The sequence below is a fragment of the Erinaceus europaeus genome, chromosome 12, assembly GCF_950295315.1.
Source record: "Erinaceus europaeus chromosome 12, mEriEur2.1, whole genome shotgun sequence".
NCBI classification, from domain to species: domain Eukaryota; kingdom Metazoa; phylum Chordata; class Mammalia; order Eulipotyphla; family Erinaceidae; genus Erinaceus; species Erinaceus europaeus.
In genome coordinates, this window is record NC_080173.1 from 1,494,956 (window position 1) to 1,511,903 (window position 16,948).

At 53.5% G+C, this 16,948-nt stretch overlaps 1 protein-coding gene across 5 annotated transcripts in view; it reads left to right on the forward strand.

Annotated features, from left to right (window-relative positions):
• Positions 1-2,241: 2,241 nt before the first annotated feature.
• The window catches only part of TANC2 (tetratricopeptide repeat, ankyrin repeat and coiled-coil containing 2), a 315,530-nt gene continuing 300,823 nt past the window's right edge, over positions 2,242-16,948 (forward strand). For 3 of the 5 annotated variants that reach the window (XM_060202527.1, XM_060202529.1, XM_060202530.1), the window contains exon 1: positions 2,307-2,424. The gene's annotated coding sequence lies outside the window, so the exon portion shown is untranslated. Of the gene's footprint in view, positions 2,425-16,948 lie in introns of all 5 variants that reach the window. The other 2 variants (XM_060202531.1, XM_060202528.1) reach the window with 2 other exon arrangements.

Sequence of the window (16,948 nt, forward strand, 5' to 3'; positions counted from 1 at the left end):
GCTGTGCAAGGTGTGCAAGGTGAGCAAGGTGAACAAGGTGAGCAAGGTGAGCAAGGTGAGCAAGGTGTGCAAGGTGAGCAAGGTGAACAAGGTGAGCAAGGTGAACAAGGTGAGCAAGGTGAGCAAGGTGTGCAAGGTGAGCAAGGTGTGCAAGGTGAACAAGGTGAGCAAGGTGAGCGAGCTGTGCAAGGTGAACAAGGTGAGCAAGGTGAGCAAGCTGTGCAAGGTGAACAAGGTGAGCGAGCTGTGCAAGGTGAACAAGGTGAGCAAGGTGTGCAAAGTGAGCAAGGTGAGCGAGCTGTGCAAGGTGAACAAGGTGAGCAAGGTGAGCAAGGTGAACAAGGTGAGCAAGGTGTGCAAGGTGAACAAGGTGAGCAAGGTGAGCAAGGTGAACAAGGTGAACTAGGTGAGCGAGCTGTGCAAGGTGAGCAAGGTGAGCGAGCTGTGCAAGGTGAACAAGGTGAGCAAGGTGAACAAGGTGAGCAAGGTGTGCAAGGTGAACAAGGTGAGCAAGGTGAACAAGGTGAGCAAGGTGTGCAAGGTGAACAAGGTGAGCAAGGTGAGCAAGCTGTACAAGGTGAACAAGGTGAGCGAGCTGTGCAAGGTGAGCAAGGTGAGCGAGCTGTGCAAGGTGAACAAGGTGAGCAAGCTGTGCAAGGTGAGCGAGCTATGCAAGGTGAACAAGGTGAGCGAGCTATGCAAGGTGAGCGAGCTGTGCAAGGTGAACAAGGTGAGCGAGCTGTGCAAGGTGAACAAGGTGAGCGAGCTATGCAAGGTGAGCGAGCTGTGCAAGGTGAACAAGGTGAGCGAGCTATGCAAGGTGAACAATGTGAGCGAGCTGTGCAAGGTGAGCGAGCTGTGCAAGGTGAACAAGGTGAGCGAGCTATGCAAGGTGAGCGAGCTGTGCAAGGTGAACAAGGTGAGCGAGCTATGCAAGGTGAGCGAGCTGTGCAAGGTGAACAAGGTGAGCGAGCTATGCAAGGTGAGCGAGCTGTGCAAGGTGAACAAGGTGAGCGAGCTATGCAAGGTGAACAATGTGAGCGAGCTGTGCAAGGTGAGCGAGCTGTGCAAGGTGAACAAGGTGAGCAAGGGAACTGAGTGGGAGCTTTGGGAAGGTTGAGCCACCCGCGGAGAACGCCAGAGGTGGGCGCCCGACCAGCCGCACCTGGAGGGTGACATCACCCTGGGCCAGGGAGCTCCCTCCTCTCCGCACCCCGCCCGCCAGCTCCAGCTCTTGGGCCTGAGCTCCCTGAGGGCGGGAGCGGCGTCCCGACCTCACTCCGGGCCCAGCCAGGCCCAGCCAGGCCCGGCCTCCGCGGAGCGGGCGTCCCGGTCGCCTCCCTCCCCCAGGTCGTGCAGGGGCGCGCGCTCCACCACGCACGAGCTCCTTCCGCGCTCGCGTTCCTTCACGCACGCGCCCTGCCCCCCACGCACGCGCCCCGGCCCCCCACGCACGCGCCCTGCCCCCCACGCACGCGCCCCCACGCACGCGCCCTGCCCACCACGCACGCGCCCTGCCCCCCCACGCACGCGCCCTGCCCCCCACGCACGCGCCCTGCCCCACCACGCACGCGCCCCGGCCCCCCACGCACGCGCCCTGCCCCCCCACGCACGCGCCCTGCCCCCCACGCACGCGCCCCCACGCACGCGCCCTGCCCCCCACGCACGCGCCCTGCCCCCCCACGCACGCGCCCTGCCCCCCCACGCACGCGCCCTGCCCCCCCACGCACGCGCCCTGCCCCCCCACGCACGCGCCCTGCCCCCCACGCACGCGCCCTGCCCCCCACGCACGCGCCCTGCCCCCCCACGCACGCGCCCTGCCCCCCACGCACGCGCCCTGCCCCCCACGCACGCGCCCTGCCCCCCACGCACGCGCCCTGCCCCCCCACGCACGCGCCCTGCCCCCCACGCACGCGCCCTGCCCCCCACGCACGCGCCCTGCCCCCCCACGCACGCGCCCTGCCCCCCACGCACGCGCCCTGCCCCCCACGCACGCGCCCCCACGCACGCGCGCTCGCTCGTCCCGCCCCGGCCGGAGGGCGGGGCTCAGGCGGCTGGGAGGGTGCGACGCCCCCGGCCGCGCGGCGGGTTCTGGGCGCAGCTCCCGCGGGGCCGCCGCTGGTGCCGCATCGCGCGAGCCGGGCCGCCCGGCGGGAACGCCCCTCCCCCGCGACCCCGGCCCGCCGCCGGCTCCGAGGCGCCCCGCCCCGCCCCGCCCCGCCCCTCCCCCGCGCCGAGCCGCGAGAGCCGCCGGCGCCGCCCGAGCACGAGCACCGGGTGCGCCGCCCGCCGCCCGCCGCCGAGGCCCCGGCGCCCTCGGGAGCCGCCCCGCGGAGCCGCCGGGACGGGAGCCGCCGGGACGGGAGCCGCCGGGAGCCGCGGGGACGGGAGCCGCGGGGACGGGAGCGCGGGCCCTCGGCGCAGGTGAGGCGGCTTGGGCGGCGGGGCCGGGTGTCCGCGCTGTCGGGAGCCATCGCCGGGCGGGACGCGCGGCCCCGCGGAGATGAGGGGCTCGGGCTGGGTGTCGGCGCCCTGGAGACAGCCGTGCTCACGTGAGCGGCGGGGCGGCGGGGGCAGGGGTGAGGGGGGGTGGGGAGGGGGGAGGGGTGGGGGCGGGGGCGGCGGCGGGGGTGAGGGGCGGAGGGTAGGGATGGGGTTAGGGGCGGGCCGCGGGGGTAGGGGGTTGGTGGGTGGGGATTCTGGGGCGGGGGATAGGGACGGGGGCTTGTGGGGGAGCTGGTGGGATCTGGTGGAGTCAGGTGGGATCTGGGGGATCTGGTGTCTGGGGGAGCTGGTGGGATCTGGTGGAGTCAGGTGGGATCTGATGGGATATGGTGTTGTCTGGGGGAGCTGGTGGGATCTGGGGGAGCTGGTGGAGTCAGGTGGGATCTGGTGGGATCTGGTGTTGTCTGGGGGATCTGGTGGAGTCAGGTGGGATCTGGTGGGTCTGGGGGAGCTGGTGGGATCTGGGGATCTGGTGTTGTCTGGGGGAGCTGGTGGAGTCAGGTGGGATCTGGTGGGATCTGGTGGGATCTGGTGGGTCTGGGGGAGCTGGTGTTGTCTGGGGGAGCTGGCCGAGGCTCTGAGGGCTGGATGGCTGTGGTCCCTGCTGTCCGGTGCACAGCCTCTCCTGCTCCAGGTGCGAGGGCTTTGGAGGCTTTTCTGGAAACCTGAACAATGATGCATTAGCATGACGAGGATTTGATGTTAGGGGTGTCTGTCACTCTGTCCTCTCATCCAGGAAGAGAAAAATATATAGAAAATACACATCTTGAACATAATAGTGAGTTCAAGATCTAACCCTAGGCGAAAGGAACATACACACACACCGTCATTTTTACTCAGATGAAGAAAACAAAACAATATGGTGAACAAAAGGGATGCATTTCCAGGCATTTTGAGGGGTTGGTTGGAGGCCAAAGCTATCACGATGGTTAATGGTACTGAGTGTCACTAGTGAAATAATCTTGAATTTTTTTTTTTTTTTTTGGTGTTGGCGTGGCAAAATAGGAAAACCCCGGAGTCTAGGGGAGTGTGGCCTGAAAAGCGCGAGCGCAGACAGACAGACAGACAGACAGACAGACACTGTCCCCCGTGCGCGCAGTGCTCTGGGCAGCATTCTCCGCTAGCTAGGCCGCCCTCCGCCCGTGCATGTGCGTCTGCGTCTGGTGCGGGCCGCCCCCGCGCCGCCCCCGCGCCGCCCCCGGGGCCCGCACACCGCTGGGATCCGGAGGTGACACAGGCGGCCGGCCGCGGCGGGGGGCCCGGAGCTGCACCCGCAGTCCGCGTGCTGGGAAGCCGGCAGGGCGTCTGTCTGCGGGCGCGGGTCTCGCGGGGGGTTGAGTTGCGGGCCCGCACGGTGTCCTCATGACGTGGCGGTCCAGTCCTCTGGCCAGGCAACCTGGAAATTGCTGCCGCCTGGCTCCCCCGGGGCATTCGGCCGCCTCGCTGGCCGAGCGGGGAAGCCGGCTTGCTTCTCGGCGGCCGGTGTGCATTTTGCGCCGCCGCCGGCCTTCCTCCCCCTGCTGCTGCCGGGCTGCGGCGGCGCTGTCACCCCTGCCGTCTGCAGGGAGAGCTGCTGCGGGCCGCTGCCGCCGGCCGCCACCGCCCTGCGCGAGCCAGCGAGACCGCACGGAGGCCGCCAGGCTCGTAGGTGGGCGCCAGGCCGGTCCCTGTGCCCAGGCTGCGAGGCGGGGGCCGAGCGGGAGGCCGACGGGCAGCAGCACCAGGGCCCCGCCCTGCCGTCCCCACCGCGCCACACTGCCCTCCGCCACCTCCGTCCTGCCTGAGCCCTGCAAGCCTGTGCTGGCTGCCGCCCAGGTGTGCGGGGTTGGGGGGCGCCTCGAGGGCTGGCTGCCGCCCAGGTGTGCGGGGTTGGGGGGCGCCTCGAGGGCTGGCTGCCGCCCAGGTGTGCGGGGTTGGGGGGCACCTGAGGGCTGGCTGCCGCCCAGGTGTGTGGGGTTGGGGGGACCCTCGAGGGCTGGCTGCCGCCCAGGTGTGCGGGGTTGGGGGGCACCTGAGGGCTGGCTGCCGCCCAGGTGTGCGGGGTTGGGGGGAGTCTCGAGGGCTGGCTGCCGCCCAGGTGTGTGGGGTTGGGGGGCACCTGAGGGCTGGCTGCCGCCCAGGTGTTAGGGGCTGGGGGGCACCTGAGGGCTGGCTGCCGCCCAGGTGTGCGGGGTTGGGGGGCGCCTCGAGGGCTGGCTGCCGCCCTGGTGTGCGGGGTTGGGGGGCACCTCAGGGCTGGCTGCTGCCCAGGTGTGCGGGGTTGGGGGGAGCCTCGAGGGCTGGCTGCCGCCCAGGTGTGCGTGGTTGGGGGGAGCCTCGAGGGCTGGCTGCCGCCCAGGTGTGCGGTGTTGGGGGGCACCTCATGGGTTGGCTGCCGCCCAGGTGTGCGGGGTTGGGGGGCACCTCGAGGGCTGGCTGCCGCCCAGGTGTTAGGGGCTGGGGGGCACCTGAGGGCTGGCTGCCGCCCAGGTGTGCGGGGTTGGGGGGCGCCTCGAGGGCTGGCTGCCGCCCTGGTGTGCGGAGTTGGGGGGGAGCCTCGTGGGCTGGCTGCTGCCCAGGTGTGCAGGGTTGGGGGAGCCTCGAGGGCTGGCTGCCGCCCAGGTGTTAGGGGTTGGGGGGCACCTCAGGGCTGGCTGCTGCCCAGGTGTGCGGGGTTGGGGGGAGCCTTGAGGGCTGGCTGCCGCCCAGGTGTGCGGGGTTGGGGGGCACCTCAGGGCTGGCTGCTGCCCAGGTGTGCGGGGTTGGGGGGAGCCTCGAGGGCTGGCTGCCGCCCAGGTGTGCGTGGTTGGGGGGAGCCTCGAGGGCTGGCTGCCGCCCAGGTGTGCGGTGTTGGGGGGCACCTCATGGGTTGGCTGCCGCCCAGGTGTGCGGGGTTGGGGGGCACCTCGAGGGCTGGCTGCCGCCCAGGTGTTAGGGGCTGGGGGGCACCTGAGGGCTGGCTGCCGCCCAGGTGTGCGGGGTTGGGGGGCGCCTCGAGGGCTGGCTGCCGCCCTGGTGTGCGGAGTTGGGGGGGAGCCTCGTGGGCTGGCTGCTGCCCAGGTGTGCAGGGTTGGGGGAGCCTCGAGGGCTGGCTGCCGCCCAGGTGTTAGGGGTTGGGGGGCACCTCGAGGGCTGGCTGCCGCCCAGGTGTGCTGGCCTCCGACCTGGTCTCCCCAGCTGCTCTGCCCTCCCCTGAGCACCATGACTATCTCCCCTTCACCTTTATGCTTGACTGGCGCTCCTCCCCTGCAGCCTGAAAGGCCTTGTTGTTTCCTAGTTCAGTGAGTGACCGCCTCTGTCTTTCTCCAGCGCAGGCGTTGGGCCTGGAAAGGAGCAGGCTACCCCGGTGGTCTGCAAGGGGGATGCGAGGGCAGCTGCCGTGAACAGCGTGTGTAGGAGAAGCAAGCGCGAGTGGTCTTGGTCCTATTCCCTCTCTGCCGTTGGAATTCCCGGTGAACTTGGAAGACAGCTGGGCAGACTCTGAATTGTGTTAGACTGGGATGACTTACACGGAACCGCCTTTAGCTGATTTGTTTTATTGATGGGACCGAGATTCTATTTTTTAAGGAACGAAACACAAGCTGTTGCAGGTAGATGCTTATCTTTTAGAGCCATGCTGGTGAAGGCAACAGTATTAAGTAGAGCAGAAGCCAGTTTAATTATGTATTTCCTTTCTGTTCTCTCCAAATGGCTAGGCTCAGTGTTGTCACACACTTGTTTGGCGTATCCGTGGCTGGCCGTCAGATGCCATTATTGTGTGGAGAAGGCACTGTGTAAATATGCTGTATTAATAACTGGTTTTTGCAATAGTCAAAAGCTATCGTTTGTTCGAGTGGCCTCTTTTTAGTAATGTCTGGTAGATGAAGGCTGTTTGTGGTAATGGACGGTGCAGGGCCCTTGATGATTCTTTTAACACATTTGTGGAGAGAAATCTGGCCTAAGGAGAATTTAGAGACGATATGTCTCCGAGACATTCAGTGGTATTTTGGAGGATGTCTTACTTGAATATTTAAGAGCCATGGTAATATTAGAGGGAGAGCGAGAAATTCGGGCCTTAGGTTTAGAAGGCCAAAGCGGGTTGGGGGAGGCAGTAAATGAAAACATGGTTTTCAGTAGGGTTCTTTATGTTCCAGAAGGTTCTTAGGACATACTTACAATGAGTTCTAGAAATAAACATCTTTTATCACATCAGTTCAGTTTTTTGAAAATCTCTGTGAGTCATTTGGGAGCTTTGTCTGTAGGTGCCATAATACCAGATAGATTTCCTTTATTATGGGCCAAACACTGAAAACATACCTGGTTCTATTCAGTCTCTTTGCCCTTGAACAGTTGAAGGGTAAACATGACTAAGCTTAGGAGGCAAAAGACTCAAGTTGGCTTTCTTTTACTGGCTTCTTCCCATAATATACAATTCTGTTTTTACTCAGTGCCTGGTAGGTACTGTCTTTCAAAATCCATTCATTCTATTAAAATTTGAGGGATTCTTATATGAATTTAGCAGTTGCAGTATTATAATCTTGTTGTTGTGTTTTTTCAAAGAGCAACGATCCAGTAGCTATCTTTACCATTTGCCTCATATCTATGTATTTCCACATTGTTGCTAGGATGCTCATAATTTTTATTAATTAATTAATTAATTAATTTTAATTTATTGCTGGGGCTTGGTGCTAGCAGTAGGAGTCCATCCCTCCTGTGGCCACTTTTCCTCTTTTCTTTTCTTCTGTTCTACTGGACAGGACAGAGAGAAATTGAGAGAGGAGGGGGAGATAGAGAGGGAGAGGGACAGATCCCTGCAGACCTGCTTCATTGTTCGCAGATGGGGAGTGGTGGCTTGAACTGGGGTCCTTGTGTGGGTCCGGTGCGGCGCCATGTGACCCCCAGAATGTTCTTTCTAACAGAGCCTTTTGGTTCTGTCCTTCTTCAGAGCCTCGTTGTGGTCCCTCAAGGGCACAGGGAGACGCCCCCTGGCAGCCCATATGCGGCCTGGTTCCTGCCTGCTCAGGCCTTCCTCTCAGAGCGGTACTGTGGCAGCAGTGACTAGAGCGCGCGTTTCCATTTCCATGTCTTCACACCTGCACTTCTCCGCAGGGACTACTTTGACCCTTTCTTCTGTTCTCTCTTCTTTCTGCCTTGACCCAAGCTATTTTTTGAGTGAGAAGCGTTGCTCACTCTCTTGGGTGTGTTTGGACATGTCTTTATTTATTCCCCTGTTACATCTATCAGATACGAACATCATGCTAGTGGTCACAAGATGTTTCACTTACATGTCTCATCAGTAGTTGGTGAATGTTTTGAAAGCAGGTTCTATGACTTTTCATTTTATATTTCCAAAAACCAGAATAGTATGCAGTCCTTACTGAGTGAACATTGTTGATAGTTATCTGAGTTATGTCTTTGAAACTGCACCTTTACTGTGTAATTAGAGGAAATCCTAGGCATCTGATTCTAGTATGCAGAGAGAAATGTCTAAAACATTTTTTCAGCATAACTTGTAGACTGTAATTAAAGGTAACTCAGATTTTATTATTTCTCTGTTTCCTAAGGTGAGGAGGGAGACTGGAAGGCCCCCGAGAGGTTGTCGTTTTCGTGGAACATTGCTGAGTTGTTTACATTATTTATATCACAGTCACACACCCGATGGGCCAACCCCTCCCAAGGCCTGTGTTTGTATTGGCTGGAAGCTTAGACTGATTCCACATTTTTATAGGGTTGAAGGCAAATTATGAAAAAAAAAATAGTGTTTCGTGATGTGAGAATTTGAAGACATCCATCCACATTTGAGTGTCCATAAGGAAGGTTTTATTGGAATCTAGCCATGCTCATTCATTTACGTTTTGGCTGGGGCTGTTTTCTGGGTGCAGCAGAGAATTGAGTGGTTGTGATAGAGACCATATGGCCTCTGAAGCCTAAATATTTACCAGCTAGCCCTTTACGGAAAAGGTTCATCAGGCCTCACGCTGCCCTAGAGTGGCTGGCTGTCCATTACTAGAAATGTCAGTCTGCGCTGTAAAGTGCCAGTGGTGACAAAAACAGTAATGGGTTAAAATAATACAATAAACAATACTGTATGAGAAGAATGTATTAAAAGGTTGCTACTTTTCTAAATTCCAGTGGTCAGGGTATATGAGTCCCAGGCAAAGGTTAAAACTGATTTTATTTGTCCCTTTTATAAATATCAGCATGTACTGCAGACATTCAGAAAGGAAAGTATAGCATATTGGAAAGTTATCATTCCAAATAGATATTTCTGGACCAGGTAGCTTTGCTCATTTCCTTGTCTGTGATATGTTCACATTATCATAGTGACGAGATGCTTGATTGCAGGGACTGGCACTATGTTTTCCTGCTTTGGAAGCCCTTTCCCTACCTGTGGACTCACCTGTGTTACACGACCTGGGAATGAGATTGGGTATGTAGAGACTGTGATGCAGTCATTCAGATAAGGGGCATCTGCTTGGAGAACCAGATCTCAGCGAATTCTCTTGGTTGTAATAAAGGAATTTTCTTCTTGGCCCTTTGTTCCTAATCTTGCATTGTGGGGAGACACTTGCAGTTTCTCTGTCTAGTTGCTGGAGTTTGGCGAGGCACAGCTGACAGGCCATAGAAGCTGAGTAGGTACTTACTATACTCTTGAACTGTAGCTGTCCACGACCCACAAAAGCTTTACGGGACTTCCTGCGATGGTGAGTTAGGGGAACGAAGGGAATCACTGTGAAGACTCACTGCGCACTGAAATCTTGTGTCAGCATGGAGACCCAGCACTTCCTCCTGAGGTAAAGAGGAAAGAGACGTGAAGGAGCTCTGCTCAGACATTCCTGTTTATAGAGCGGCAGTCCTGCTGTCCATCTGTCCTAAGCTTTTGAAATTCTGCCCTAGAGAGAACTTGGAGATGTGTTTCTGCCTCAGTGAAACAGGCTCAGATTACTGTTCTGCCACTAGCTGTGTGTAGGGCTAAGACCTACCTCACTGGGTTTTATACAGATGGGTGACAGTGGCATTGGGACTCCTTGGGATGGTGACTGTTACTTAGTAACTGGTCATTTCTGTTCGGCTTTGGCCAGTGCCTGTCCTAGGTTGGCGTGTGCTTCACCCAGACTTTCCCTGCAACTGGTCACCAGCACTGTCGGTCTGGACCGCCCTTCTCTTGGCCTGCTCTTCCTCACATTCTTTTTTTTTTTTTTTTTTACTTAAAAAAATCTATTTATTTATTATTGGACAGAGACAGAGAGAAATTGAGAAGGGTAGAGGGGGTGAGAGAAGGGAAGAGACAGAGAGACACCTGCAGTCCTGCTTCACCACTTGTGAAGCTTTTCACCCTGCAAGTAGGGACCAGGGGCTTAAACCTGGGTCCTTGTGCATCGTAATATGAGCTCTTAACCAGGTGCACCACCGCCTGGTCCCTCTTCCTTGCATTCTCGCTGGGCTTTGACAAATGATACGTCTGTTATACCCGAAATTTTCTTTCATGAAGGATTTGATGAGAGCTGAAAGAAATCTCGAGTAACTGTCAGCTTAGTAACTTTTGAGGGACATTGTGTGGGATAGACAGTTAGGGTACATTTGTTTCTGGACTGTTTCCCTCTAAGCAAGCTCAACACGACCCAAAACATTACTTTCTTTGATAAAACAGAAAACTGTAGCATATCTTGAGACGAGACGTTTGAGTTTTTTTAATTCCGTCATGTAAACTGTTTCAACTTTCCGAAGCATTTGTGAAGGATTGACAACTTTTGATGGATTAAAGGGAGCTCTACAAGAAGACTCTGTCACTTGTATCTCCCTGCCTTTTTGTTTTAAAAAATATGTGTGAAATTAGCCAACAGGGTTGACTTTCCTTTGTGATCTCTACTTAATTAAAAAAGAGAAAAGGTCTTGTTCAGGGATGAGTGCAGGTGGCTCACGTGGTGGAGTGCACACACACGACCACAGTCCAGGCCCAGCGCTGAACCCTGTGCTCCTCATGCGAGCTCCTACAAGGGGACGCTTTGCGGTGGCGTTGGAGCTTAGGGCCTTCCTCCCCCTCTCCCTCCCCTCCCCTCCCTTTCTCTCATTGAAAAGATAATGACTAGTGGGAGTGGGGGAGTGCAGTCACCGAACCCTACTGATAATTCTGGGGCAAAAGAAGAAAAAAAAGTACTTGTCTATTTCCAGTGCAAAATAATACACCTGAAAAAAATGACCCCTTTTCTGTGGTACATATAGTGAGCTAAGTATTCAAAATCGCTTTTTCCCCTCAAACTTCAGGTATTTCCATAACATTATGGTCACTTAGCTATTCCCTGTGTCAATATTCATTGAATTATTTTTCAACAAGTCAACCTGACTCATTTCTGTTAGTTTTATTTAGTTGTCCTAATACCCGTGCATTAATAAGTTTGTACAGTCCTAAAGGCATCTTCCTTAAGGTGCTTGGGAAAGACCACTGAGCTAGCTGCGACTCCCATTCTAGATCAGGCCGCTTCTTCTCTGCACTCGTGTACTTTTCTCGACTCCCATTCCAGACCAGGCCGCTTCTTCTCTGCACTCGTGTACTTTTCTCGACTCCCATTCCAGACCAGGCTGCTTCTTCTCTGCACTCGTGTACTTTTCTCGACTCCCATTCCAGACCAGGCCGCTTCTTCTCTGCACTCGTGTACTTTTCTCGACTCCCATTCTAGACCAGGCCGCTTCTTCTCTGCACTCGTGTACTTTTCTATGGTGCTGGCGATTGAACCCAGGGCTCCCCTCATGAACTGGACTTCTCCCATGGCCTGTTCTCCCCCCTTTTTTTTTTTAACCAGAGCACTGCTCTGGCTTATGGAGGTACAGGGAATTGAACCTGGGACCTGGTAGCCTCAGGCATGAGAGTCTGTTTGCATAACCATTATGCTATTTCCCTGTTGATTACATTTTGATGAGAGAGATGGTGAGGGAGAAACCCCCGACACTGTTCCACCATCCATCCACATGGATGTTCACCGGCCTGCCTACGGTATTTAAGGCCCTGGGCCTTGAGCATGGAAGGTCTGTGTTTCATTCTGGCTCTATTTGTATTTTTAAACAGATGTCTTTCTTTAAAAAAAAAATTTTATTTATGTATTAATGAGAGGGATAGGAAGAAAGAGAAAGAAACAGACATCACTCTGGTACATGTGCTGCTGGGGGTTGAACTCAGGACCTCATGCTTGAGAGCTCAACACTTTATCTGCTGTGCCACCTCCAGACCACTATTTGTATTTTTAAAAGATATTTATTTTTATGAGTGATAGAGACCAGAGCACCTTTTAGCTATGGCATGCAGTGATTGAAGCTGGGTCCCAGGCATATAAGTCCTGTTTGCCACTGCTGTGCTGTCTCCTTAACTTTATTTTGTATTTCTGAAGAAATGAACTTGGTGTAGTGATTCTTTCCCTTACTTGGATAAGTTTGTTCTATTTTTGTCTTTGGTTGTGTCAGAGGTAGCTGTTACTAGTAGTCAACAAATAAACTAGTTGTTAATAATTTATTTATAATGTCTAACTGGCCCATCCCCCCATACTGCCTTTTAAAAGAAATTTCAAAAGTAATACTCTGCTTGTAATCATTTAAATAAATCAGAATTTTAAAAAGTTAACATTTTTGTATCTGCTCAACATATCTCTATTCTTCATTTTCACACTTTGGAGGCAGCCAGTGTTAAATAACTGTGTGTTTTCCAACGTTTTTTTTTCCTTGTAAACTTTCAAGTCTATAAGTTGCTTTATTTATTTAAAATTTTTAAAAGTACTTTATTTAGAGTAGAGAGAGGCAGACCAGAGCACTAACTCTGGCATATGGTAGTGCTGGGAATTGAACCTGGGGCCTCGGAGCTTTAGTTGTGAAGTCTTTAGCATAACCATTGTATTATCTCCCTAGCTCTTGGTTCATTTAAGTACATATCTTGGCTACAGCTTTAGTCCAGTGGATAGAACTCTAATTAACTGTGAAAGCTGAATAAGTCCGCAGCATGTTTGATCACTTATTCTTATCCCAGCTGATGGATGTTAAGATTGTTTTCATTTGTTTGCTGCTTGTAAGTACTGGTCCGCTCTTACTCATGACTAGAAAAGCACACATTCTAAACATTAACAAGTTCAGTTCATGAGTGCATTTAAAAGACCAGGGACCAGGCAGTGGCGCTCCTGGTAGAATACACACATCACCGTGCACAAGGACCCAGGTTCAAGCCCCAGCCTCCCTCTCGCACCCCGACACAGGAATGGAATGGCTGCTGGGAGCCTTGGCTTTGCTGTACAGGCAAAGCGCCCCAGCAGTAACTCTGGCGGCAATAAAACAACAAAAGTGAAGAAAATACAATACCGGAGGCGTGGCGAGCTGGCCCGCCTGGGTGCCTGCTCTGTCATGGCTGGGGTGCGGAGCTGGGCCCTGCCCCAGTGGTGCCGGGAGAAGCCTTTGTGCTTTGGTGTCTGTTCCTCTGACGGGCTCTAAGTTTCTCTCTATCTGAAAAAAGTTGGCTTGGAGCAGTGAAGTCCTTGCAATGGCAAAGAAAAGAAAATGCTTCTGGTTCAAGAAGAGTTCATTCCAGAAATTCAGTGTTCACATAATTTATTGAGAATGGACAGGATAAAGATGGTGTGATCTTTGGGACGGTAGGGGACTCTTTTTCATTATCATCTTTATTTTACTTATTGGATAGAGACAGCAAGAAATCTAGAGGGAAGGGGGTGATAGCGAGGGAGAGACAGACAGACTCCTGCAACATTGCTTCACACTCACACAGCTTTCCCCTGCAGGTGGGGGTGGGGGGCGCTCAAACCCGGGTCCTTGTGCATTGTCACATGTGTGCTCAACCAGGTGAACCGCCACCCGGTCCCTAGGGTGGTGGAGGACTTTTACTACATTTGTACAAAATAGTAAGTGGGGCTGTTTGTCCTGCTGTGGACTACAGATTTGGCGCAGTTTTCTGATTTGCAGAGCAGATAGACAGTGGCCTTTATGGAGTCCTTGGGTGGACTTTGTGGGGCCTGTACCATGGCTTTGAAATTGACTTCATTGGGGCTGAGAGGTGGAGCCCCGGTTGAGCACATATATCACTATTAACAAGGACCAGGGGTCGAGTCCCTACTCCCCAGCTGCAGGGGAAAAATACTTAATGAGTGGCAAAACAGGGCTGCAGGCCCCTCCCTCCCTCCCTCCCTTCTCTCTCTCCCTCCTTCCCTCCTTACTTCCATCCCTCCCTCCCCACCTCCCCTCTTAATTTCTCTCTGTTCTATAAAATAAAATAACATTAAAAGGGGGGGATCAGTGGATTTGTTGTGCCATCAACTCTGGTGGCAATTAAAGAAAAGAAAGAGAAAGAAAAAAGAAAAAGGAAGAATTTGACTTTACCACTGACCTTTTGTTGCAGAAACCCGGTATCCTCGGCAGAACAGGAAAACAAGGCATCGTTTCAGAGGCTGGGACGGTGAACTTCTTCAGCTCGTACCTTGCTCATTTGAAGACCTTGTACTTGATTCCTTTGAACTTCACAAACACCTGTCGGCCTCTGTGCGGGTGCTTGTTGCCTTGGAGAAACGCTGGCCCGGATCTGCTTGAGGCCTTTTCTTTTGTGCTCACTGGAAAATATACAGTGTTCAGTGTCTGAATTTCTTGAAGCCGTTTGTAGCACTGGCTGTGTGTGATACTGTTCTTGGAGTTGGCCATATTTGTTTTGCTCTGCCTCCAGGAGTGAGTACTGGCCCCTCCCTTAGTAGCAGAAGAGTGCGATAGCGTTACGGCGTGATTTCTGAATCCCTTTTTGAGTGAAAATGCCTTTTGTCTTGGTCAGTGACTGATCTCTGGCTGAATAAGAACAGTGTGCTTGATTATATTGCCCCTGTGTGGTAGGTAAGTGGAGCCTGTCCTGCCTGCTTTCTTCACATAGATTGCTGCTTCATGCCCAACACAGCCTTCCACTCGAGATCACAGCTCTGTGTGCCCTCCTGTGTGCACGCACACGCACACGCACGCGCACGCGCACGCGCACGCGCACGCGCACGCAGCCCAGCTCGCTTGTGAGATTCCCTGGTCTCACCCTAGGTCTTGGTCTCAGTTGCTCTTGTCTTTTTTGTGTGACCTTGATTTGTCCTCTCTTCTGGTCATGAAACCCTTTCTCTTGAATTCACTTTCTTCTGGAATTCACTAGATATCTGTGGTACTGCCTTTATCACTCACCTCTCTCTAAGCATTGCGGTCTTCTTGCTCTGACTGAAGTGTAACTCTGTCTTGAGGCGACACTTGCTTTGAGGAGCTCTTAAGTAGAACTTCCTGCCGTGGAGGTGGTTAAGTGTTCGTTGCTTCCTCATAGATGCTTCTGGACGTGGAGCTCCTGGCCACTCATCTGCTGTTCCAGTTGTAATCTCACTCTGCACACACACAGACTTGCATCTTGTCTCCTGTCCTTTCTCTTACCAGTCACTTCTGTGCCATATCCTGTGTAGTTTTTTTCCTTAACCATCAGTGTATCTGCATTCATTGGGTTACTTTGAAAACCTACAGATACCTAGGACTGGCCCCTAGGTTTTGTTAGTCTAGGGCGACTTTAAGGTGTAGCTAGCTTTACTGTCACTGCCCGAGAGCTTGTTGTTGCCGATAATTACAGTCTCTTGATTTTTTATCGAGGGCTTAATAGTTTCCGGTACAGTCTTTGACACATATGAATAACCTCTCGTCTCCCTTTAATCGGTGTCTGGGGACACTCAGCCTCCCAGGCTAGGACCCCCTTGCCCACTGCCCCACCCAGCGTCTTTCACGCCACCCTCTCCCTTCTTCCCAGAGTCCTTTGCTTTGGTTGTCCTGGTCCGCGCTACACCTTATGTGCTCCTTTGCTGCTCTTTGTTCAAAGCTCCACCTGTAACATAGATGATTTCTGACATTTTATTTACTGACTGACTATTGCCTTCAGGCATTCTTTTCTTTGGCTGGCTTCTAGTGCCCCGTAACTGTAATCCTCTGACAGCCTCCACACTGTTCCTGCGTGTACTCATGTCCTTGCTTTCTTTCCTAGTAAGCAGAATTGCACTGTTTGGCCTTGCAGGGGTTCTTCTGCATTTATTCTTGATCTCCAGGACCTCTTCCTTGGTTATTCTTGCTTGGAAAAGGTTTTTTCTACTTAACACACCTGTAGCTGAGTGTGATTGGAACAGAACAACTGTGCTGACTTCAAACTCTTGATTTTAAACTGCGCTGCTGCCAGGCTGTCTCCGTGGCTTAGTCTAGGTCTTCCACACTCATTCAGTTAGGTGGTTGCATCTTTCCCTGACTCTCAGATCTTCAACGTTTCCCTTTCTCTCCTCCCTTTCTGCTGCTGACTTTACTTTGCATATTAATTAGAGAGCAGTAGCAGTGTTTCTGTAACAGGCATCTTAGCAGTGCGAAGCTGAGCTGTCTGTTCTCCTGTCAGCTGCCCTTCAGAATTCGCCCCTTCTTGTGCTCTCAAGGGTGCTCTTGTTTCTCCTTGCAGCTCACCATCATCAGCTAAACAGAGATCGTCATCTCTTTCATCTTAAGCCCTTTTCAGCCTCCTCCCCACTGCCACTCTACTTCTTTCCTTAACTTCTGTCAGACTCTGCAAGAGGCTGTCTTTGTTCACCCTGACCAAAGTGTTCTTTCTCTCTCTCTCTCTTTCTTTCTTTCTTTCTTTCTTTCTTTCTTTCTTTCTTTCTTTCTTTCTTTCGTCACTTTACGGTTGGGGGGGGCTAGTGGTTTGCAGCACAGTTACTGGCACACGGTACAGTCTCTCGTTTCCCTGTGACAGGTGTCTGTAAACACTCCCCCCCCCCACTTAGGTCCCTTCCCACCTTCATGCCCCAGGTCCCCGTGTCTTCGCCACAGTCTGACTCTGGTGGGACGCACCCCGCCCTGCCCAAGCCTTACTTTGTGTTTCCTTTTCTGTCTTTGTTTATTCACTTCCAGCTATGAGTGAGATCATCTGGTATTCTTCTCTCTTTGCCTTATTTCAACATGATTCTTCAAATTCTTCTTCTTTCTTTTTGCCTGCACTGCACATATGCTGATCCTGATGGTCACCTTTTTCCCACTGTTGTTGCTGTTACTGTTGTTGCCACTGTTGCTGCTGCTGTTATTGAACAGTTCAGAGAGAAACAGAGAGGAGGGGAGAGAAAGACAGACACCTGCAGACCTGCTTCACCACTTGTGAAGCGACTCCTCTGCAGGTGGGGAGCCGGGGGCTCGATCTGGGACCCGTACGCTTTGTACTGTGTACGCCCAGCCCCCAATTCTTCAAGTCCTATCCAAGAAGAGGCAAAGGAGAGGACTTTATCTTGCTTAACAACTGAGGAATATTCAGTTGTGTGTATAGACTACAATATTCATTTGTCGTTGGATAGCTGGGCTGCTTTGAATTTGGGCTCTTATGAATTGTGCTGCTCTGAACATAGGGGTGCATAGATGTCTTTCAATAGGTGTGTTAGTTTCTTCTGGGTAAGTTCCCAGAGAGAAATTACTG